Below are 20,238 nucleotides of genomic sequence, written 5' to 3' on the forward strand. Positions count from 1 at the left end.
TTGCCTGCCGATGAGATGCAGTCGTGCTCTAGCAAAATATCAGACACATCCCTATTACCCTATCGAAATGGACAAAATTCAAACAAAACAGATGTCCATTTAGGTTGTATGTTGGATGCGGCAGAAAACATGAGCATGCATCGGGTGCTTGGACCTATCTGGACGTTTGCGGCATGGCGATTGGGGATGCCCTTCTACACAAACCAAACATTCCGGGTAGTCTTCTGTTCCATCCTGCCAAAGCTAGTCCGCCAGTCCGGTCCCTGTCCCGAACCCTTATGCAACTGCAGCGATGACGCGGAAGAACAAAGGGAAGAAGACCAGAACCAAAAAAGCGCCACCTTCCTCCACCTCGCTTCCTCCCCCGCCGCCGGTGGAGCCACAGGCTACCGAGGCGGCGGCCTCCATCAATATCCTCGCCGAGTTTCACATCTCCAACATTCTCTGTTGTCTCTCCCTCGCCGACCTCCTCCGTGCCACCCTGGCATGCCAGCGCTGGTGCCGCCTGGCTGCCCGCTGCCTTCCTCGGACCCTCCTCTCCTCGGCTACTTCCATCACCCAACCCACCTCCTCCCCCGTTCCCCGGCCGGGATACCAAGCTCGAGGACACCCCTGCCGTGTTCGCTCCCCTCGATGCCGCCTCCCCGCGCCTTACCCTCGACTTCGCTCCGGACGCCTTCCGCTTCCTCCTCTTCGACTCACTCCAAGGCCTCCTGCTTTTCGAGTCATCCGACGAGATACAGAAGGACAAGGGGGCCATGCCCTGCTTCCTCGTCCTCGACCCGGCCACCCGCCGCCGCATGGTCCTCCCGCCCCCGCGCCGTGACACGGTGCCCGATGACCGCCGCTGGCGCAGATCAAGGTACTACATCGGCTCTATGCTGCTCTCCCACGCTCACCCGAGCAAGCTCTGCTTCGAGGCTGTCTGCTGACTTTTTTTGTCCAAAAGGACCATCTGACCAGATGAATTGACAAAAAGGACTACCTATGGATCAATTAGACAAAAAAACCTCAGCGATGGCGGCAGGCGTGGCAACCGACATGTAACGCCTGCCGTCACGGTAGGAGGCGGCGGGCCCTGCCGCCAGGCCGTGAGGCGGCCAGCAGCCAAGAACGTGTTTCCGTGGTCGGCCAGAACGTGTGAGCCACGCCGCCACTGGGCGAGGCGTCCGCCACTATTGCTGCCGCACCCAGGCCGACAGCGAGTGCTCCACGCTAGCCGAGAGCGCGGGCGATGCCGCCACTCCACAAGGCGGCGACCCTGTTGCTGATGCATGCGCGACAACTTTGTTGTGGCAAACGACATTGATTCCCACACAGAAGACACTAATTTCCATGGGCGGGAATCTGATGCTGTGCGGTGATTCATATGCCCCGGGAATCACTCACTCTGTTGGCTTTTGCTTTAGCGGACACTACCGCATCAGTCACTCAGCACTGCTTTTGCTTCAGAGGACGCGACGGCACTGCAGGAATTAACTCACTCGGTCCGGGAATCCGAGGCTGCAGTAGGATGGGTTTTAACCTGATCTGCCGACACTACAGGGATCCTCTTCTTTTTATATGCCATGCTTCTGCTCCGTGCGCAAGCATACTCTCTGTGACCTCGTTCCTCTTATTTGATCTCTAAGTCTCTAAGTACAGAAAGAAAGAAAAGCTCAATAGGCACTTTCACTTGTGATTTAGGGCGATTTAGATTTGGATTTTGCAGCTGGTGAAGTTGAAGAAAAGTTAGATTAAGGTAAGATGTATCCATTTTTGTTGGTTTTGTTCCCATGCATGATGTTTTTGTTCTATTTGATTAGTTCCTAAGTGTGTATTCTATGTTGTTTTAGGCATTATTTCAGCACTTGGAGGATTCATTTGGAGTTTCTGGAGTAGGATTTGCCGTTCAAAGTAAAGTACGAAGGGGAGATCAGGTAGGAGCTTTGCAATACATGGATTTTTTTGCATGCACGGTGGTAATTAGTTAGTCATTTAGCTCGTCATTAGCTATGTGATGTTAGTGCTTAGAGGTTAGGAAAAATTTCAGACGACGGATACAACATTTATACTATTTTTTGAGAAGAGTAGGTTGAAGATGTTGTATCAATGTTAGCTGCGTCCATTAGTATTGACATGCGAGAAGCTCTTAATACGGTAATTAAGAAAAAATTGCACTGTAATTGTTCATTGCATGTGGTATGTTATTTCATGTGGTACATTTATTAATAAGTCTATGGTTAGGAAACCGTAGGTCTACTTTGTTATGTCGCAATAATCTAAATTTTATATGTTAAGATTTGGTGCTAATGTACTTAATGATGTATGTAATTAGGTAAAATAATTCATCTTAGTAGCAAACAAGGAGGAGATGACGTGATTGAAGAAATTGTGTTTTCATCTTCGCTGTCCCTTTTGAGGTGATGACCACATACATGCAAGTGCTATTTTCATACTTTTGATACCAGAAAGAAAAATCTGTGTGTAATATTGATGTTCAGGTGATAATAGTTGACTCCGTTCATATAGTACTGGTGGCGGATATTTATCAAACTATTTGGACGCTTAATTGCATTCACAAGCACATCCATATTGGAGCTAAGGTATGAAATGACGCCGTAATTTTGTTAATATTTTTTATATTGATGTACTGTTGTGAATAATGTGCATGCCGCTGCAAATATTATTATTTGTAAATAAATGATTGTTATCGTATGATACGAAAAACATTATATAAAGCCGGAAGAAATTAAATGTTTTATTCATATGATATTAAAATGTTATTATCATACTATTATGTTTAGTGGTTGTTTGCATAGCGAGTAATTACCCTCGGTTTTGTCATAACCTGTTGTAAGAAAATTTTGTAGAAAACCAGTTTTTACTAATAGTCATTTTTCCAAAAGCTCAGTTTTTGCATGTTATGAGAACCTGTTTAGGATATTTTTGGGGTAGTTAGAGAAAAGCAAACAGAGTTTTAGTTTGTTACGCTCATAGACGAGTTTGAGAAAAAATAGATCTTTAAATACCCGTTAACCAAACAACCCCTTAAAGTCTAAGCAAATGATTCTAAAAATAAACCGAATATTTGTAACGAAAATACGGTTATTATTTTAGTTGTATGATATGTAAATGTTGTCATCGTTACTAAATGTTCAGTTACTAATTATTTGAAATGTCAACATGTATGTTGGTTAGGTACTATGGAAATTTAGTAGTGTACTATGGGAACGTCTTACACAACAGTCCTTTCGGGGTGGATGTGTCCTTCTACGAGTCGACTATAGTTGTACTGAGAGACATGGTCAACGTGGGTTACACAGCAGTTAGAAGGTGCATCTGAGCGGTGTTTGGCCGAGGGATGCAGGAAAAAAAATTGACAATGGAGGTCTTCGTCGTTGACAGAGGAAATGATGGGACAGTTGCCCGTTGGGGTTTGCGGCCTGTCACAGGTAATCAGTCCTGGGGGTCGTACATGAGGTTTGCAAGCAATCCAAATAACTCAATGTATGGTCAGCTGATGGTGTATGTGGAGTTCAGTTCAGTCACTGATGTTGCCGGATGCAGTAGCAGGGGTGGTGAGGTTGAGTTGGCCATCACATCAACCCCTAGCATCGGCCCATCGGAACCGACGGGCGGCCAACCTGTGTATGACACAGGATATTGGTCTGCGGCCGTTGACATGAGCGAACACGTGGTGGGATTTCCGGAGGCGCTAGATGATGACGATCATTCTTATGCGTCTTCGGAGTCAAGCAAATAAGAAGATGTTCCTCCTCAGAGGGCGGTCGCGGCGGCACTGCAACCTGGGTTTTTATAGGATATGAGCATCACCAATGAATTTCACTCTGTTTCTGGCCTAGGAGCGGGGAGCCTGGAGGTTGGGCAAGTTTTCCCAGACAAGAAGTCTGCTTACCAGGCAATGGGTAGCTATGCAATCGGCATCCACTGCCAGCATAGAGTGAAGCAGTCTGATAAAACAGAGTTGAAGGTCATATGCATCCACACTGTGAAAGGTTGCCGCAGAAGAGTTCTTGCTAGACTGAAGCCTAGGGTATGTCAGTCATGGCATATCACAAAAATAGTGGAGCATACCTGTGAGCAAACTGGGACTCTTCCAAATCACTGCAATGTGACAGCAAGATATGTGGCACAGACGATGGAAATGATTGTGCAGGGAAGTCTCAACATTAGTGTTAGGGCTCTGCAAAAAGATGCAGAAGATCAAATTGGCTTCCCTGTCAGCTACAGCAAGGCTAGGCGTGTGAAGGAAAATATATTCAAGAAATTGTATGGTACCTATGAGGAGGCATGTTCTTATGCCCCAGAATGCTTCATCGGATAGCAAGTCTAATAGGGAGACTCAAGTTTAGCGGAGAGAACATCCAAACCCAATGAGCCCAGGTGAGCTAATCTTGGACCGCTTATTCTGGGCATTCACCCAGACTATACAAGCCTTCAGGCACCGTCGCCCGGTATTATCAGTTGATGGTACCTTTCTCACTGGAAAGTACAAGGGCACACTATTGGTGGCGATTGCAGCGGATGCAAATGATAAGCTTCTTCCTATTGCATATGCACTGGTCGAGAGCGAGAACAAAGATAGCTGGTTGTGGTTCCTGAGCTGCGTGAAGATGGGTGTCGTGAAAGAGCGTGAAGGTGTTTGCATCATCTCTGACCGCAACACTGGATTATTAAGCGCTCTTGACATAATTAAGGCGTCGAAAGAAGAGTGGGGCTGGCCCGATCTAGAGGGAAGGTGGTGCATGACGAATTTGGCAGCAAACTTTTACTCCAAATTCAAAAACAAGGATTGGTTCAAGTTATTCAAGAGGATGTGCATGCAAAAAACTGGAGCCAAAATGAATGCGATCTGGGCAGGTATCAATGGTGAGATCGACCGCGCGGCCTTGCCGCAGAGAGAAGACCGGAGGGGTCATAGGACGCCCATAAATTTGAGCCAGTGGATCCGCGAGAATTGCCCTCATTTGGACAAGTGGGCGCAGGCTCACGACATCGGGGCTCGGTATGGAATAATGACCAGTAACATGTCAGTGGTGTACAATGGTGTTCTTAAAGGGGTGCGAGTACTGCCTATCACAGACGTAATTGAAGAAACTTGGAACCGGACCCTGTCATACTTTGCAAACAGGGTCACAGTCGCCAAAGCACAAGTTGAATTGAACAAGCCATGGTCCGAGAAGATGCAAATACATCTGGACGAGAAAGCAAGGAAGTCCCAAAGTCATGGCTGCAGGAAAGTGGACACATTTAGGAATAAGTGGGAGATCAATGTGCGAGCCAAGTATGTTAAGGGTCACCACAGAGGATCAAAAAATCAAGATGTCACCCTCGGCCCAACGTCCTATGAGTGCACTTGTAACAAGCCCAAGCTTGAGGGCTACCCTTGCAGTCATGTGCTCCGGGCGGCTGCTGATCAAAAAATTAGTGTCGAGCCATACATATCGCCTTACTTCAACATGTACAATCTGTACAACACTTGGAACGGTGAGTTCTGGGCTTGGGGCATTGATATGAACTACAAAATATTGTGGCCAGATGGGCTGAAATGACTTCCGAATACCCACTTGATGAGAACCGCAAAGGGACGACGCCAGTCTAAGCATCATCGCAATGACATGGACCATAGCCAGATGGGAGAACCAAGGCGATGCCGCGTTTGCAGGTGTCCTGGACATTCACGCATAGAATGCCCGTATCAAGCCAACAACACCGCATGATGTTGATATATCTGTACTCGCTATGTCTATTTATATTTCTACTCATTATGTGTACTTATATTAAATTTAAATTGAATCTCTTTGTATTATTGTACTCGTGATGTTAACTTCAGATAATTAATGTAAATTGTATCTCTTTGTATTTTTTAAGTTAATTTTGATTTGCATTTGTATTTGTGTCTTCCTCGTAATTTATATTTGTATATTTGTGTGCAGGTTATGGCTGAAGTGCCAGTGCTTTTGCAGGGGCCCCATGACGCCGGCCACCGTTGCCACCTATTTTTGAACCCAAATACTAAGCATGATTATCGGCCTTTTAGACTTCGAACCATAAAGAAAACATGGCCAATACACAATTCTTTCCTTGCTCACCTTGACGCTTATGGACAACAAAGTTTTGCTAGGCTCACATCATGCGATGAACAATTACGTTCGGACCCATCCTTTTGACATCCCTCGTTGACCGGTGGAGACCTGAAACCCACACCTTTCACTTTCATTTTGGGGAGCTTGCACCTACACTGAAAGATGTTTCTATAATCACTGCTATACCAATTAGAGGTGAGCCGTTAGTCTCTCCACGAGTGTCTCCATCTTGGCCATTAGATATAGCAGCCCGTCTTGGGATGGAGATGCCAGAATCACAACGGTCTGGTGGCCCTCGGGGCATCCCACTCGCCTGGCTTCGTGATAACTTTCATATTTTATCAAGCTTCGCCAATGATGAGACGAGAAAAAGACATCTATTTGTGTATTTGTTGTGGCTCCTCAGGACTCTGTTTCCAAATTCACACGGGGACGTAGTTCTCCCTGGTCTCATCTACATTGCAGAAAATATGGTAGATGAACCTTTACCCGAGCAGCCAAAATACAGCTTCGGTTCTGCCATGCTATGTCATACATATAGAGGCTTGTGTGATGCCATGCAAAAAACTTCTTTCACACAAAAAGCTCTATTACTTTGTGTCGCCTATGAGTTTCTACAGTTGTGGTCCCGGGAATACCTCCTTGTAGGACGGCCTCGTATAGTAAATCACGTACACCCATACGACTTTAGCGAAGGCAGCAGTGCAACTATGGCCACCAGGTGGACAAAGGCATGGAAACGTTGGTCTCCAGATATTGCGAAAAATTGTTACCCTATGTACCACCAGCAGTTTGAGATACTTGATGAGGCAGAAGTCACATGGAACCCATGGACTCAGGACCAGATACAAATGGTCTTTGATATTCGACCCATCACAGCATGCATCTTGAGCGATAGTGCATTCTGGCTGACTAGCTGCAACTTATTGTTCATGTGGTGTGTTGAGCCTTACAACCCAGAGCGTGTAATGAGACAATTCGGTCTCTATCAAGAGATTCCACCACCTTTTCCAAGACGTATCGATGAGGAAACCCATACTGTGACCTCCCTAAATAGTTAGTGTCTTTTTTAATTTACTAAACTCACACTTTGTTACATAATTTGCAGGCTAACCAATATGGGCAGGGGTTGGAGTTTATACGATTGGAGGGACACAACATTCAATGGGTACACAAGTGGAAAAATGAAGCGCTAGCACATATAGTGCATCAACTTAGGTACATTTTATTTACATTATTTTATTACCATGACCATGCGACGCGTGAAGATGCTTTGCTTTCATCACAATGGTTTGTGTAATTATTTAATTTTGCAGACCATATGATGGAAGTACAGATCAAGCGTACAAGCAGTTGTACTGCATCAACACACGTACTAGTCTGGCCAGTCAGCCAGCTACTATACCAACACATCTCACAAAGGAGGAGCGGGTGCAGAGACATATTGAGCTGCATGCAGCTTACTATCATGACCACATGATAATCACTTGTAAATTTCTTAGGTCCATCATTTCATAATCATTTCAACCAAATAACATCCAAATATTGTTCAGATTGAAAGTTGCAATGAAGTAGGGCAGATGGCTGCGGAAAGCATGCCGGCCCAGGGCCTAGCTCGCAAGTCATTTCAGAAACGTTTTCAAGAATACACGGCAACAAAGTTCAGATGCGGTAGAGGCGACGACGTTGTCACTAGAGCGTACAACATGCCGGTAGCGAGGTCAGCCAGACCGATTGCAGCGCCGTCGTCCAGACCAAGCGAGGCACGTACGAGCCATGGGCAATGGGGGGAGGGTCCGAGTACCAGAACGACATTGCCACGACATGACTCATCTCTGCCACTACATCACTCTTCTTCGGTGCAGCTTCATCAGGGGCAGACATCTCAGGACCATGGCACGGGCTTGGATTCGATGCCCGAGCAGACTCTTTCCCCGAACCCATATGCATACAAAGGATATGATGCATACACCCAAGGTGAGGGATCTCAGCCGTATCTCTCCACGCGAGGGATCTCCATGCCCGAGGAGACTCGTGTACCCGATTTAAACCAGTACCATGTACGATGGCCAGGCAATACAGGCAAAGGATCTGATCAGGTAGTCATGTTTACATTTTAATGCATTTACAATGATATCATATATTATCCTCTAATAGTTTGTTTACAATGTTTCTATGTGCAGGACATACCTGATGTTAATTGGGACGATGAGAACACCCAACGTGGCCTCAACACAGGCATCCGGGGAGCATCACATGATCATGGCGACACGGTTACATCATTAGTTACAGAGTTCTTTGGAGGAGACGTTATTGGCCCATCTTTTATCCCTGCAGAGTCACAACCATACGCCTATAATTACGCTTCAGGTTCGCAACAAGGATTCCCGACTCCACCAACTATGCAGGAGTTGCAGACACATGAAGCCGAAGTGAAGTACGGCCGCGGTCTTCGTGTAACTCGGCCACCTACTCGTTGTCGCTTTCCGGTCATAAGGAAAGGCCAGGTGGTCGTCGTCGACTAGGGTGATTCATCTATCCATGTGTGTGACCCATTTATTTACATATGTCAGTATCAGACTTTCCGATTTAAACATCTATGTATGCTGAAATAAAAATGCACCAGTCACAAACATTTTTTCCCGCCTATATCTCCCGCCATACTATCCCGCTTCACTCTTTGGCTTAAGATAGGCCGAAATGATGTTTTTTTAATTTTGGCTGATGAATACTGTGCAACCATTGCCCATCTTAGACATTGAAAAAAAATATTTCCGTGCAACCCTTTCCCCTCAATATTTTCCCGCCAACTCTTTAGCTCCGTATGTTCCCGCCACCTGTTTCCCGCCAACCCCTTCCCGCCATATCTTCCCACCACCCGTTTCCCACCAACCTCTTCCTGCCATATGTTCCCGCCAACCCTTTCCCGCCATACCGCAGTCATTATTTCCCGCCATTTTCTCCTCTCTACCTATAAACCCCCCTTCAGACGGAGGTGGATAAGCATTCGAGTGTAGTGTAGTCGAGATGTCCCATTATCCTTTCGATCGTAGTTTTCACCTTGGGATGAGCAGGACTCTTCTGAGGCTAGCTACCGGACAATAGGATAGTTCCATGGGACGAATTCACCGGTAGTGACACCTTAATGAATAAGTTGGCTCATGAATTACGTAGGTCTGGGTGGCCTGAAAGGACCTATGAGGAGGTACGTAAAGAACTTCTTAGGTTGCATGCAAGGTGGAAGAAGCTAGTGGAGCTGAAGAGTGAAAATTTCAGAAGGACTACAGCAAAGCATCCATTTTTATGGACCGACGACAACAAGGACGAAGATGATATCTTCATGTCGCTACTTCCGGGTTCTGCATCTTCAAAGGGCAAGAGTCCCGCATCATCCAAGGGCAAGAATACTGCATCCTCGAAGGGCAAGAGTTTTGTATCGTCCAAGGGTAAGAGTTCTGCATCCTCGAAGGGCAAGAGTTCTGCATCGACGAAGGATGACGATGATGCCTTCATGTACTTTTTAAGCTGTCTTCCGGTTCTACCGTTTAATTCAAATGTACTTGCATTATTAGTTTGTACTCTCTTATTGTACAGCATTATGTTCTATCTTAATTTCATTTTGTAGTTGTTGCATGATGTTCGATAATTAGTGGAGGGAAAGAAAATGCCACTAATTTATTCTAAAACTATACTATTTTTTCATTACGACACGATACAACTGAAAATAAGATACATCATACTATTGAAATAAAGCTACATTTAACTACTAAAATAAAGCTACATTAAACTGCAGAAATTAAGATACAAACGATTGCGAAATATAAAATACTACTACACGAATCTATTGAGTCCAGCGTGGATATTTTCCTTTTCCATCGCAAGCTTCTTCTGCTGCTTTGGCCTCATGAGCCCTTTCTTTGTTTCTCTGTCTCTCCGCCTCACGAGCCTCCTTTTGATGTCGTTCCTGCTCCTCCATGCGACGAGCCTTTTCCCTGTTTTACTTTCCTAAATCCTGAATTTTAAGATCCATGTAGTGTCGGCACAAGAGGTTCCCACAGCCTCGGATTCCTGCAGCGTGTGAGTGATTCCCGCAGTGCCGTCACATCCTCTGAGGCAAAAGAAGAAAAAGTCGGAGTGATTCCCGGGCAGCAGCATCGCCAAAGCAACCAGTGTAGAGCACCGCTGACTGTACGCACAAAGGTAAAAATCCACAGATTCCCGTGCGTGGGAATGAGCGTTGTCTGCACAGGAATCAGCGCCGTATGCGTCGGGGCGGACGCGCGTGCAGCAGGGTGGCCGCCAGCGCTGGTGGTGGCAGGACTCATGCCTCGGCCCGCGAGCAGAAGCAGCTGTCGGCTAGGGTGCGGCAATAGCAGATGCGGCCACCTACTACGATGGCGGCAGGGCCCACCTGCCATGCCCCGTTCCGTCCCGGCTCCACGCACTGTGCGGAAAATGTTATACCATCGCTTGGCGGCAGGGATGAGGGGGTCTTTTTTGGCAATCGCGTCCGCAGGGGGTCTTTTTTGGCAATTCCACTGGGCGGAGGATCTCTTTCGACAAAAAATCATGTCAGCTTCGCCATCAAGGAGGGGCGCCCTCGCGCCTGGGTCACCTCCGTCAGCAACGACAACTGCAGCTGGCGCGCGCTCCCGCGGGACGAGGACACCGTGGTCGACTTTAATCCCTGGTTGTTCGAAAACCGCGGCGTGCACGCAGGCAGGGAGATATACTGGCACATCTGCAACTCTCCACCCATGCTCGCGCTAGACCCTGTCATACTCAGGTTCTCCTACCTGCAAGGGTCGCGCGCGCTAGCTGTCGACCCGATAACTGTGTGCAAGGTCCGCGTCGGGGAGACGCCGGATGGGCGGCTTTGCTTGGTGACCGACGGCGAGCAGCAACTGCAGCTCTGGGTGCGCGGGGAGGGCAGGGGGTGCGACAAAGGTTGTCTTCTAGAGAAGAGCGTCATGGAGTTGAGCACGATGTGCGACATGATTCCTGGCATGCCAAGCAACGTGGAAATGATTCCTGGACCTCGCAAACCCACCGACATCGAGATGGTTCCTTGTCAGGCTGCAGGTGGACGTGGATTTAAGTGTGACTAACTAGTCCATCCCACTTAATTTGCTTTAATGGAATCCCATTGGACAGGAAAAAAATTTAATCGGGCTATCCCACTTAAAGCATCTCCAGCCGTTGAGCCCCCAGAAGGCATTTTTACGCACCTGGGAGGGCTGCCGGCGAAAGATTTAGCCTGGTGGTGAAAAAATGCCCACTTGTTGCCCCACACATGTACCCCGTCCACCACCACCACCGTGCGAGAGGAGCAGCAGGCGGCCGAGGATGCCGAGGATGCGCGCCGTCGCTCGCTGGCCGTGGCCTCGAACGCGCGCACGAGGAAGGGCGCTGCTACTGCTGGCTACTATTGGAAATATGCCCTAGAGGCAATAATAAAATGGTTATTATTATATTTCCTTGTTCATGATAATTGTCTATTGTTCATGCTATAATTGTGTTATCCGGAAATCATAATACATGTGTGAATACATAGACCAAAACATGTCCCTAGTAAGCCTCTAGTTAACTAGCTCATTGATCAATAGATAGTCACGGTTTCCTGACAATGGATATTGGATGTCATTGATAACTGGATCACATCATTAGGAGAATGATGTGATGGACAAGACCCAATCCTAAGCATAGCACAGGATCGTGTAGTTCGTTTGCTAGAGCTTTTCCAGTGTCAAGTATCATTTCCTTAGACCATGAGATCGTGTAACTCCCGGATGCCGTAGGAGTGCTTTGGGTGTACCAAACGTCACAATGTAATTGGGTGACTATAAAGGTATACTACAGGTATCCCCGAAAGTGTCTGCTGGGTTGACACGGATCGAGAATGGAATTTGTCACTCCGTATGACGAAGAGGTATCTCTGGGCCCACTCGGTAATGCATCATCATAATGAGCTCAATGTGACCAAGTGTTTGGTCACGGGATCATGCATTACGATATGAGTAAAGTGACTTGCCGGTAACGAGATTGAACGAGGTATTTGTATACCGACGATCGAATCTCGGGCAAGTAACGTACCGATTGACAAAGGGAATTGTATACGGGATTGATTGAATCCTCGACATCGTGGTTCATCCGATGAGAGCATCGTGGAACATGTGGGAGCCAACATGGGTATCCAGATCCAGCTGTTGGTTATTGACCGGAGAGTCGTCTTGGTCATGTCTGCATGTCTCCCGAACCCGTAGGGTCTACACACTTAAGGTTCGGTGACGCTAGAGTTGTAGAGATACTAGTATGCGGTAACCCGAAAGTTATTCGGAGTCCCGGATGAGATCCCGGACACGAGGAGTTCCGGAATGGTCCGGAGGTGAAGATTTATATATAGGAAGTCAAGTTTCGGCCATCGGGAAGGTTTCAGGGGTAATCGGTATTGTACAGGGACCACCGGAAGGGTCCCGGGGGTCCATCAGGTGGGGCCACCTATCCCGAAGGGCCCCATGGGCTGAAGTGGGGAAGGGAACCAGCCCCTAGTGGACTGGTGCGCCCCCCTTGGGCCTCCACCTGCGCCTAGGGTTGGAAACCCTAGGGGTGGGGGCGCCCCACTTGGCTTGGGGGGCAAGCCACCCCCTTGGCTGCCCCCCTTGAGATCCAATCTCTAGGGCCGGCGCCCCCCCCCCTAGGGGCCCTATATATAGTGGGGGGGAGGGAGGGCAGCCGAACCAAGTCCCTGGACCCTCCCTCTCCCCACGTGACACCTCTCTCTCTCTCTCTTGTTGGAGCTTGGCGAAGCCCTGCCGAGATCACCGTTGCTTCCACCACCACGCCGTCATGCTGCTGGATCTCCATCAACCTCTCCTTCCCCTTGCTGGATCAAGAAGGAGAAGATGTCTTCCCAACCGTACGTGTGTTGAACGCGGAGGTGCCATCCGTTCGGCGCTAGGTCATCGGTGATTTGGATCACGACGAGTATAGCTCCATCAACCCTGTTCTCTTGAACGCTTCCGCTCGCAATCTACAAGGGTATGTAGATGCACTCCCCTCTCCCTCGTTGCTAGATGACTCCATAGATTCATCTTGGTGATGCGTAGAAAATTTTAAAATTCTGCTACGTTCCCCAACAGTGGCATCATGAGCTAGGTCTATGCGTAGTTTCTATGCACGAGTAGAACACAAGTTGTTGTGGGCGTTGATTTTGTCAATTTACTTGCCGTTACTAGTCTTATCTTGATTCTGCGGCATCGTGGGATGAAGCGGCCCGGACCGACCTTACACGTACGCTTACGTGAGACTGGTTCCACCGACTAACATGCACTAGTTGCATAAGGTGGCCGGCGGGTGTATATCTCTCCCACTTTAGTCGGATCGGATTTGATGAAAAGGGTCCTTATGAAGGGCAAATAGAAATTGGCATATCACGTTGTGGTTTTGGCGTAGGTAAGAAACGTTCTTGCTAGAAACCTATAGCAGCCACGTAAAAACTTGCAACAACAATTAGAGGACGTCTAACTTGTTTTTGCAGCATGTGCCATGTGATGTGATATGGCCAAAAGGATGTGATGAATGATATATGTGATGTATGAGATTGATCATGTTCTTGTAATAGGAATCACGACTTGCATGTCGATGAGTATGACAACCGGCAGGAGCCATAGGAGTTGTCTTAATTTATTTATGACCTGTGTGTCAACATAAACATCATGTAATTACTTTACTTTATTGCTAAACCGTTAGCCATAGTAGTAGAAGTAATAGATGACGAGACAACTTCATGAAGATACGATGATGGAGATCATGGTGTCATGCCAGTGACGATGATGATCATGGCGCCCCGAAGATGGCGATCAAAAGCAGCAAATGATATTGGCCATATCATGTCACTATTTGATTGCATGTGATGTTTATCATGTTCATTGCTTCTTATTTGCTTAGAACGACGGTAGTAAATAAGATGATCCCTCACAATAATTTCAAGAAAGTGTTCCCCCTAACTGTGCACCGTTGCTAAGGTCCGTTGTTCCGAAGCACCACGTGATGATCGGGTGTGATAGGTTCTAACATTCGCATACAACGGGTGTAAGCCAGATTTACACACGCAATACACTTAGGTTGACTTGACGAGCCTAGCATGTACAGACATGGCCTCGGAACACGAAAGACCAAAAGGTCGAACATGAGTCGTATAGAAGATACGATCAACATGAAGATGTTCACCGATGATGACTAGTCCGTCTCACGTGATGATCGGACACGGCCTAGTTGAACCGGATCATGTATCACTTAGATGACTAGAGGGATGTCTATCTGAGTGGGAGTTCATTAAATAATTTCATTAGATGAACTTAATTATCATGAACTTAGTCTAAAATCTTTGCAATATGTCTTGTAGATCAAATGGCCCACTCTAATGTTGCCCTCAACTTCAACGGGTTCCTAGAGAAAACCAAGCTGAAAGACGATGGCAGCAACTACACGGACTGGGTCCGTAACCTGAGGATTATCCTCATAGCTGCCAGGAAAGCATATGTCCTTGATGCACTGCTAGGTGAAGCACCTATTTTCCCTGCAGAACAAGACGTTATGAACGCTTGGCAGACACGTAGTGATGATTACTCCCTGGTTCAGTGCGGCATGCTTTACAGCTTAGAACCGGGGCCCTAAAAGCATTTTGAGCAACACGGAGCATATGAGATGTTCCAAGAGCTGAAAATGGTTTTCCAAGCTCATGCCCGGGTCGAGAGATATGAAGTCTCCGACAAGTTCTATAGTTATAAGATGGAGGATAACAGTTCTGTCAGCGAGCACATACTCAAAATGTTTGGGCTGCATAACCGCTTGTCTCAGCTAGGAGTTAATCTCCCGGATGATGCTGTCGTTGACAGAATCCTTCAGTCGCTCCCACCTAGCTACAAGAGCTTTGTGATGAACTTCAATATGCAGGGGATGGAAAAGACCATTCCCGAGGTATATTCAATGCTGAAATCAGCGGAGGTGGAAATCAAAAAGGAACATCAAGTGTTGATGGCGAATAAAACCACTAAGTTCAAGAAAGGCAAGGGTAAAAAGAACTTCAAGAAGGACGGCAAGGGAGTTGCCGCGCCCGGTAAGCAAGCTGACGAGAAGAAGTCAAAGAATAGACCCAAGCCTGAGACTGAGTGCTTTTATTGCAAGGGAAACGGTCACTCGAAGCGGAATTGCCCCAAGTACTTAGCGGAAAAGAAGGCCGGCAATACCAAAGATATATGTGATATAAATGTTATTCATGTGTACCTTACCAACGCTCGTAGTAGCTCCTGGGTATTTGATACCGGTGCAGTTGCTCATATTTGTAACTCAAAACAGGAACTGCGGAATAAACGGAGACTGGCGAAGGACGAGGTGACGATGCGCGTCGGGAATGGTTCCAAGGTCGATGTGATCGCCATCGGCACGCTACCTCTGCATTTACCTACGGGATTACTTTTAAACCTCAATAATTGTTATTTAGTACTAGCTTTGAGCATGAACATTGTATCTGGATCTCGTTTAATGCGAGATGGCTACTCATTTAAATTTGAGAATAATGGTTGTTCTATTTATATGAGAGACATGTTTTATGGTCATGCCCCGCTGGTCAATGGTTTATTCTTATTTAATCTCGAACGTGATGTTACACACATTCATAGTGTGAATGCCAAAAGATGTAAGGTTGATAATGATAGTCCCACATACTTGTGGCACTTCCGCCTTGGTCACATTGGTGTCAAACGCATGAAGAAACTCCATGCAGATGGACTTTTGGAGTCTCTTGATTATGAATCATTTGACACGTGCAAACCATGCCTCATGGGTAAAATGACCAAGACTCCGTTCTCCGGAACAATGGAGCGAGCAACCAACTTATTGGAAATCATACATACTGATGTGTGCGGTCCAATGAGCGTTGAGGCTCGCGGTGGCTATCGTTATGTTCTCACCCTCACTGATGACTTAAGTAGATATGGGTATATCTACTTAATGAAACACAAGTTTGAGACCTTTGAAAAGTTCAAGGAATTTCAGAGTGAGGTTGAGAATCAACATGACAGGAAAATCAAGTTCTTACGATCAGATCGTGGGGGAGAATATTTGAGTCACGAATTTGGCACGCACTTAAGGAAATGTGGAATAGTTTCACAACTCACGCCGCCTGGAACACCACAGCGTGATGGTGTGTCCGAACGTCGCAATCGCACCCTATTGGATATGGTACGATCTATGATGTCTCTTACTGATCTACCGCTATCTTTTTGGGGTTATGCTATAGAGACTGCCGCATTCACTTTAAATAGGGCTCCGTCGAAATCCGTTGAGACGACACCGTATGAATTGTGGTTTGGCAAGAAACCTAAGTTGTCGTTTCTGAAAGTTTGGGGATGTGATGCTTATGTCAAGAAACTTCAACCTGAAAAGCTCGAACCCAAATCGGAAAAATGCGTCTTCATAGGATACCCTAAAGAAACTATTGGGTATACCTTCTATCTTAGATCCAAAGGCAAGACCTTTGTTGCCAAGAATGGATCCTTTCTAGAGAAAGAGTTTCTCTCGAAAGAAGTAAGTGGGAGGAAAGTAGAACTTGATGAAGTATTGCCTCTTGAACCGGAGAGTGGCGCAGCTCAAGAAATTGTTCCTGAGGTGTCTGCACCGACTAGGGAGGAAGTTAATGATGATGATCATGAAACTTCAGATCAAGTTGCTACTGAACTTCGAAGGTCCACAAGGACGCGTTCCGCACGAGAGTGGTATGGCAACCCTGTCCTGGAAATCATGTTGTTGGACAATGGTGAACCTTCGAACTATGAAGAAGTGATGGCGGGCTCAAATTCTGACAAATGGCTGGAAGCCATGAAATCCAAGATAGGATCCATGTATGAAAATGAAGTATGGACTTTGACTAACTTGCCCGTTAATCGGCAAGCCATAGAAAATAAATGGATCTTTAAGAAGAAGACAGACGCGGATGGTAATGTGACCATGTATAAAGCTCGGCTTGTCGCTAAGGGTTATCGACAAGTTCAAGGGATTGACTACGATGAGACTTTCTCACCCATAGCGAAGTTGAAGTCCGTCCGAATCATGTTAGCAATTGCCGCATTCTATGATCATGAGATATGGCAAATGGACGTCAAAACGGCATTCCTTAATGGTTTCCTTAAGGAAGAATTGTATATGATGCAACCGAAAGGTTTTGTCGATCCTAAGAATGTTGACAAGGTGTGCAAGCTCCAACGCTCAATCTATGGGCTGGTGCAAGCATCTCGGAGTTGGAACATTCGTTTTGATGAGATGATCAAAGCATTTGGGTTTACGCAGACTTATGGAGAAGTCTGCGTTTACAAGAAAGTGAGTGGGAGCTCCGTAGCATTTCTCATATTGTATGTGGATGACATACTATTGATGGGAAATGATATAGAATTCTTGGAAAGCATAAAGGCCTGCTTGAACAAGTGTTTTCAATGAAGGACCTTGGAGAAGCTGCTTATATATTAGGCATCAAGATTTATAGAGATAGATCGAGACGCCTTATTGGTCTTACACAAAGTACATACCTTGACAAGATATTGAAGAAGTTCAATATGGATCAGTCCAAGAAGGGGTTCTTTCCTGTACTGCAAGGTGTGAGATTGAGCACAGCACAATGCCCGACCATGGCAGAAGATAGAGAAAAGATGAGTGTCGTCCCCTATGCCTCGGCCATAGGGTCTATCATGTATGCCATGCTGTGTACCAGACCTGATGTAAACCTTGCTGTAAGTTTGGTAGGAAGGTACCAAAGTAATCCCGGCATGGAACACTGGATAGCGGTCAAGAATATCCTGAAGTACTTGAAAAGGACTAAGGATATGTTTCTCGTGTATGGAGGTGACGAAGAGCTCGTCGTAAAGGGTTACGTCGATGCTAGCTTCAACACAGATCTGGATGACTCTAAGTCACAAACCGGATACGTGTATATTTTGAATGGTGGGGCAATCAACTGGTGCAGTTGCAAGCAAAGCGTCATGGCGGGATCTACATGTGAAGCGGAGTACATGGCAGCCTCGGAGGTAGCACAAGAAGCAATCTGGGTGAAGGAGATCATTACCGACCTAGGAGTTATTCCCAATGCATCAGGCCCGATGACTCTCTTCTGTGACAACACTGGAGCTATTGCCCTTGCCAAGAAGACCAGGTTTCTCAGGAAGAGCAGGCATATCAAGCGTCGCTTCAACTCCATTCATGAAAATGTTCAAAATGGAGACATAGATATTTGCAAAGTGCATACGGACCTGAATGTCGCAGATCCGTTGACTAAACCACTTCCTCGAGCAAAACATGATCAACACCAGAACTCTATGGGTGTTCGATTCATCACAATGTAACTAGATTATTGACTCTAGTGCAAGTGGGAGACTGTTGGAAATATGCCCTAGAGGCAATAATAAAATGGTTATTATTATATTTCCTTGTTCATGATAATTGTCTATTGTTCATGCTATAATTGTGTTATCCGGAAATCATAATACATGTGTGAATACATAGACCATAACATGTCCCTTGTAAGCCTCTAGTTAACTAGCTCGTTGATCAATAGATAGTCATGGTTTCCTGACTATGGACATTGGATGTCATTGATAATGGGATCACATCATTAGGAGAACGATGTGATGGACAAGACCCAATCCTAAGCATAGCACAAGATCGTGTAGTTCGTTTGCTAGAGCTTTTCCAGTGTCAAGTATCATTTCCTTAGACCATGAGATCGTGTAACTCCCGGATGCCGTAGGAGTGCCTTGGGTGTACCAAACGTCACAACGTAACTGGGTGACTATAAAGGTATACTACAGGTATCCCCGAAAGTGTCTGTTGGGTTGACACGGATCGAGACTGGAATTTGTCACTCCGTATGACAGAGAGGTATCTTTGGGCCCACTCGGTAATGCATCATCATAATGAGCTCAATGTGACCAAGTGTTTGGTCACGGGATCATGCATTACGATATGAGTAAAGTGACTTGCCGGTAACGAGATTGAACGAGGTATTTGTATACCGACGATCGAATCTCGGGCAAGTAACGTACCGATTGACAAAGGGAATTGTATACGGGATTGATTGAATCCTCGACATCGTGGTTCATCCGATGAGATCATCGTGGAACATGTGGGAGCCAACATGGGTATCCAGATCCCGCTGTTGGTTATTGACCGGAGAGTCGTCTTGGTCATGTCTGCATGTCTCCCGAACCCGTAGGGTCTACATACTTAAGGTTCGGTGACGCTAGGGTTGTAGAGATACTAGTATGTGGTAAGCCGAAAGTTGTTCGGAGTCCCAGATGAGATCCGGATGTCATGAGGAGTTCCGGAATGGTTCGGAGGTGAAGATTTATATATAGGAAGTCAAGTTTCGGCCATCGGGAAGGTTTCAGGGGTAATCGGTATTGTACCGGGACCACCAGAAGGGTCCCGGGGGTCCACCGGGTGGGGCCACCTATCCCGGAGGGCCCCATGGGCTGAAGTGGGGAAGGGAACCGGCCCCTAGTGGACTGGTGCTCCCCCCTTGGGCCTCCACCTGCGCCTAGGGTTGGAAACCCTAGGGGTGGGGGCGCCCCACTTGGATTGGGGGACAAGCCACCCCCCTTGGCCGCCCCCCCTTGAGATCCAATCTCTAAGGCCGGCGCCCCCCCCCCTAGGGGCCCTATATATAGTGGGGGGGGGGGAGGGAGGGCAGCCGAACCAAGTCCCTGGCCCCTCCCTCTCCCACGTAACACCTCTCTCTCTCTCGTTGGAGCTTGGCGAAGCCCTGCCGAGATCACCGTTGCTTCCACCACCACGCCGTCGTGCTACTGGATCTCCATCAACCTCTCCTTCCCCTTGCTGGATCAAGAAGGAGGAGACGTCTTCCCAACCATACGTGTGTTGAACGCGGAGGTGCCGTCCGTTCAGCGCTAGGTCATCGGTGATTTGGATCACGACGAGTACGGCTCCATCAACGCCGTTCTCTTGGACGCTTCCGCTCGCGATCTACAAGGGTATGTAGATGCACTCCCCTCTTCCTCGTTGCTAGATGACTCCATAGATTGATCTTGGTGATGCGTAGAAAATTTTAAGATTCTGCTACGTTCCCCAACAGCTACTGCCC

At 47.0% G+C, this 20,238-nt stretch overlaps 1 pseudogene; it reads left to right on the plus strand.

The window, feature by feature from the left end:
• Nucleotides 1–292: 292 nt before the first annotated feature.
• The window catches only part of LOC123101314 (uncharacterized), a 30,903-nt pseudogene continuing 10,957 nt past the window's right edge, over nucleotides 293–20,238 (plus strand).

The sequence above is a fragment of the Triticum aestivum genome, chromosome 5A, assembly GCF_018294505.1.
Source record: "Triticum aestivum cultivar Chinese Spring chromosome 5A, IWGSC CS RefSeq v2.1, whole genome shotgun sequence".
Taxonomy (NCBI): Eukaryota; Viridiplantae; Streptophyta; class Magnoliopsida; order Poales; family Poaceae; genus Triticum; species Triticum aestivum.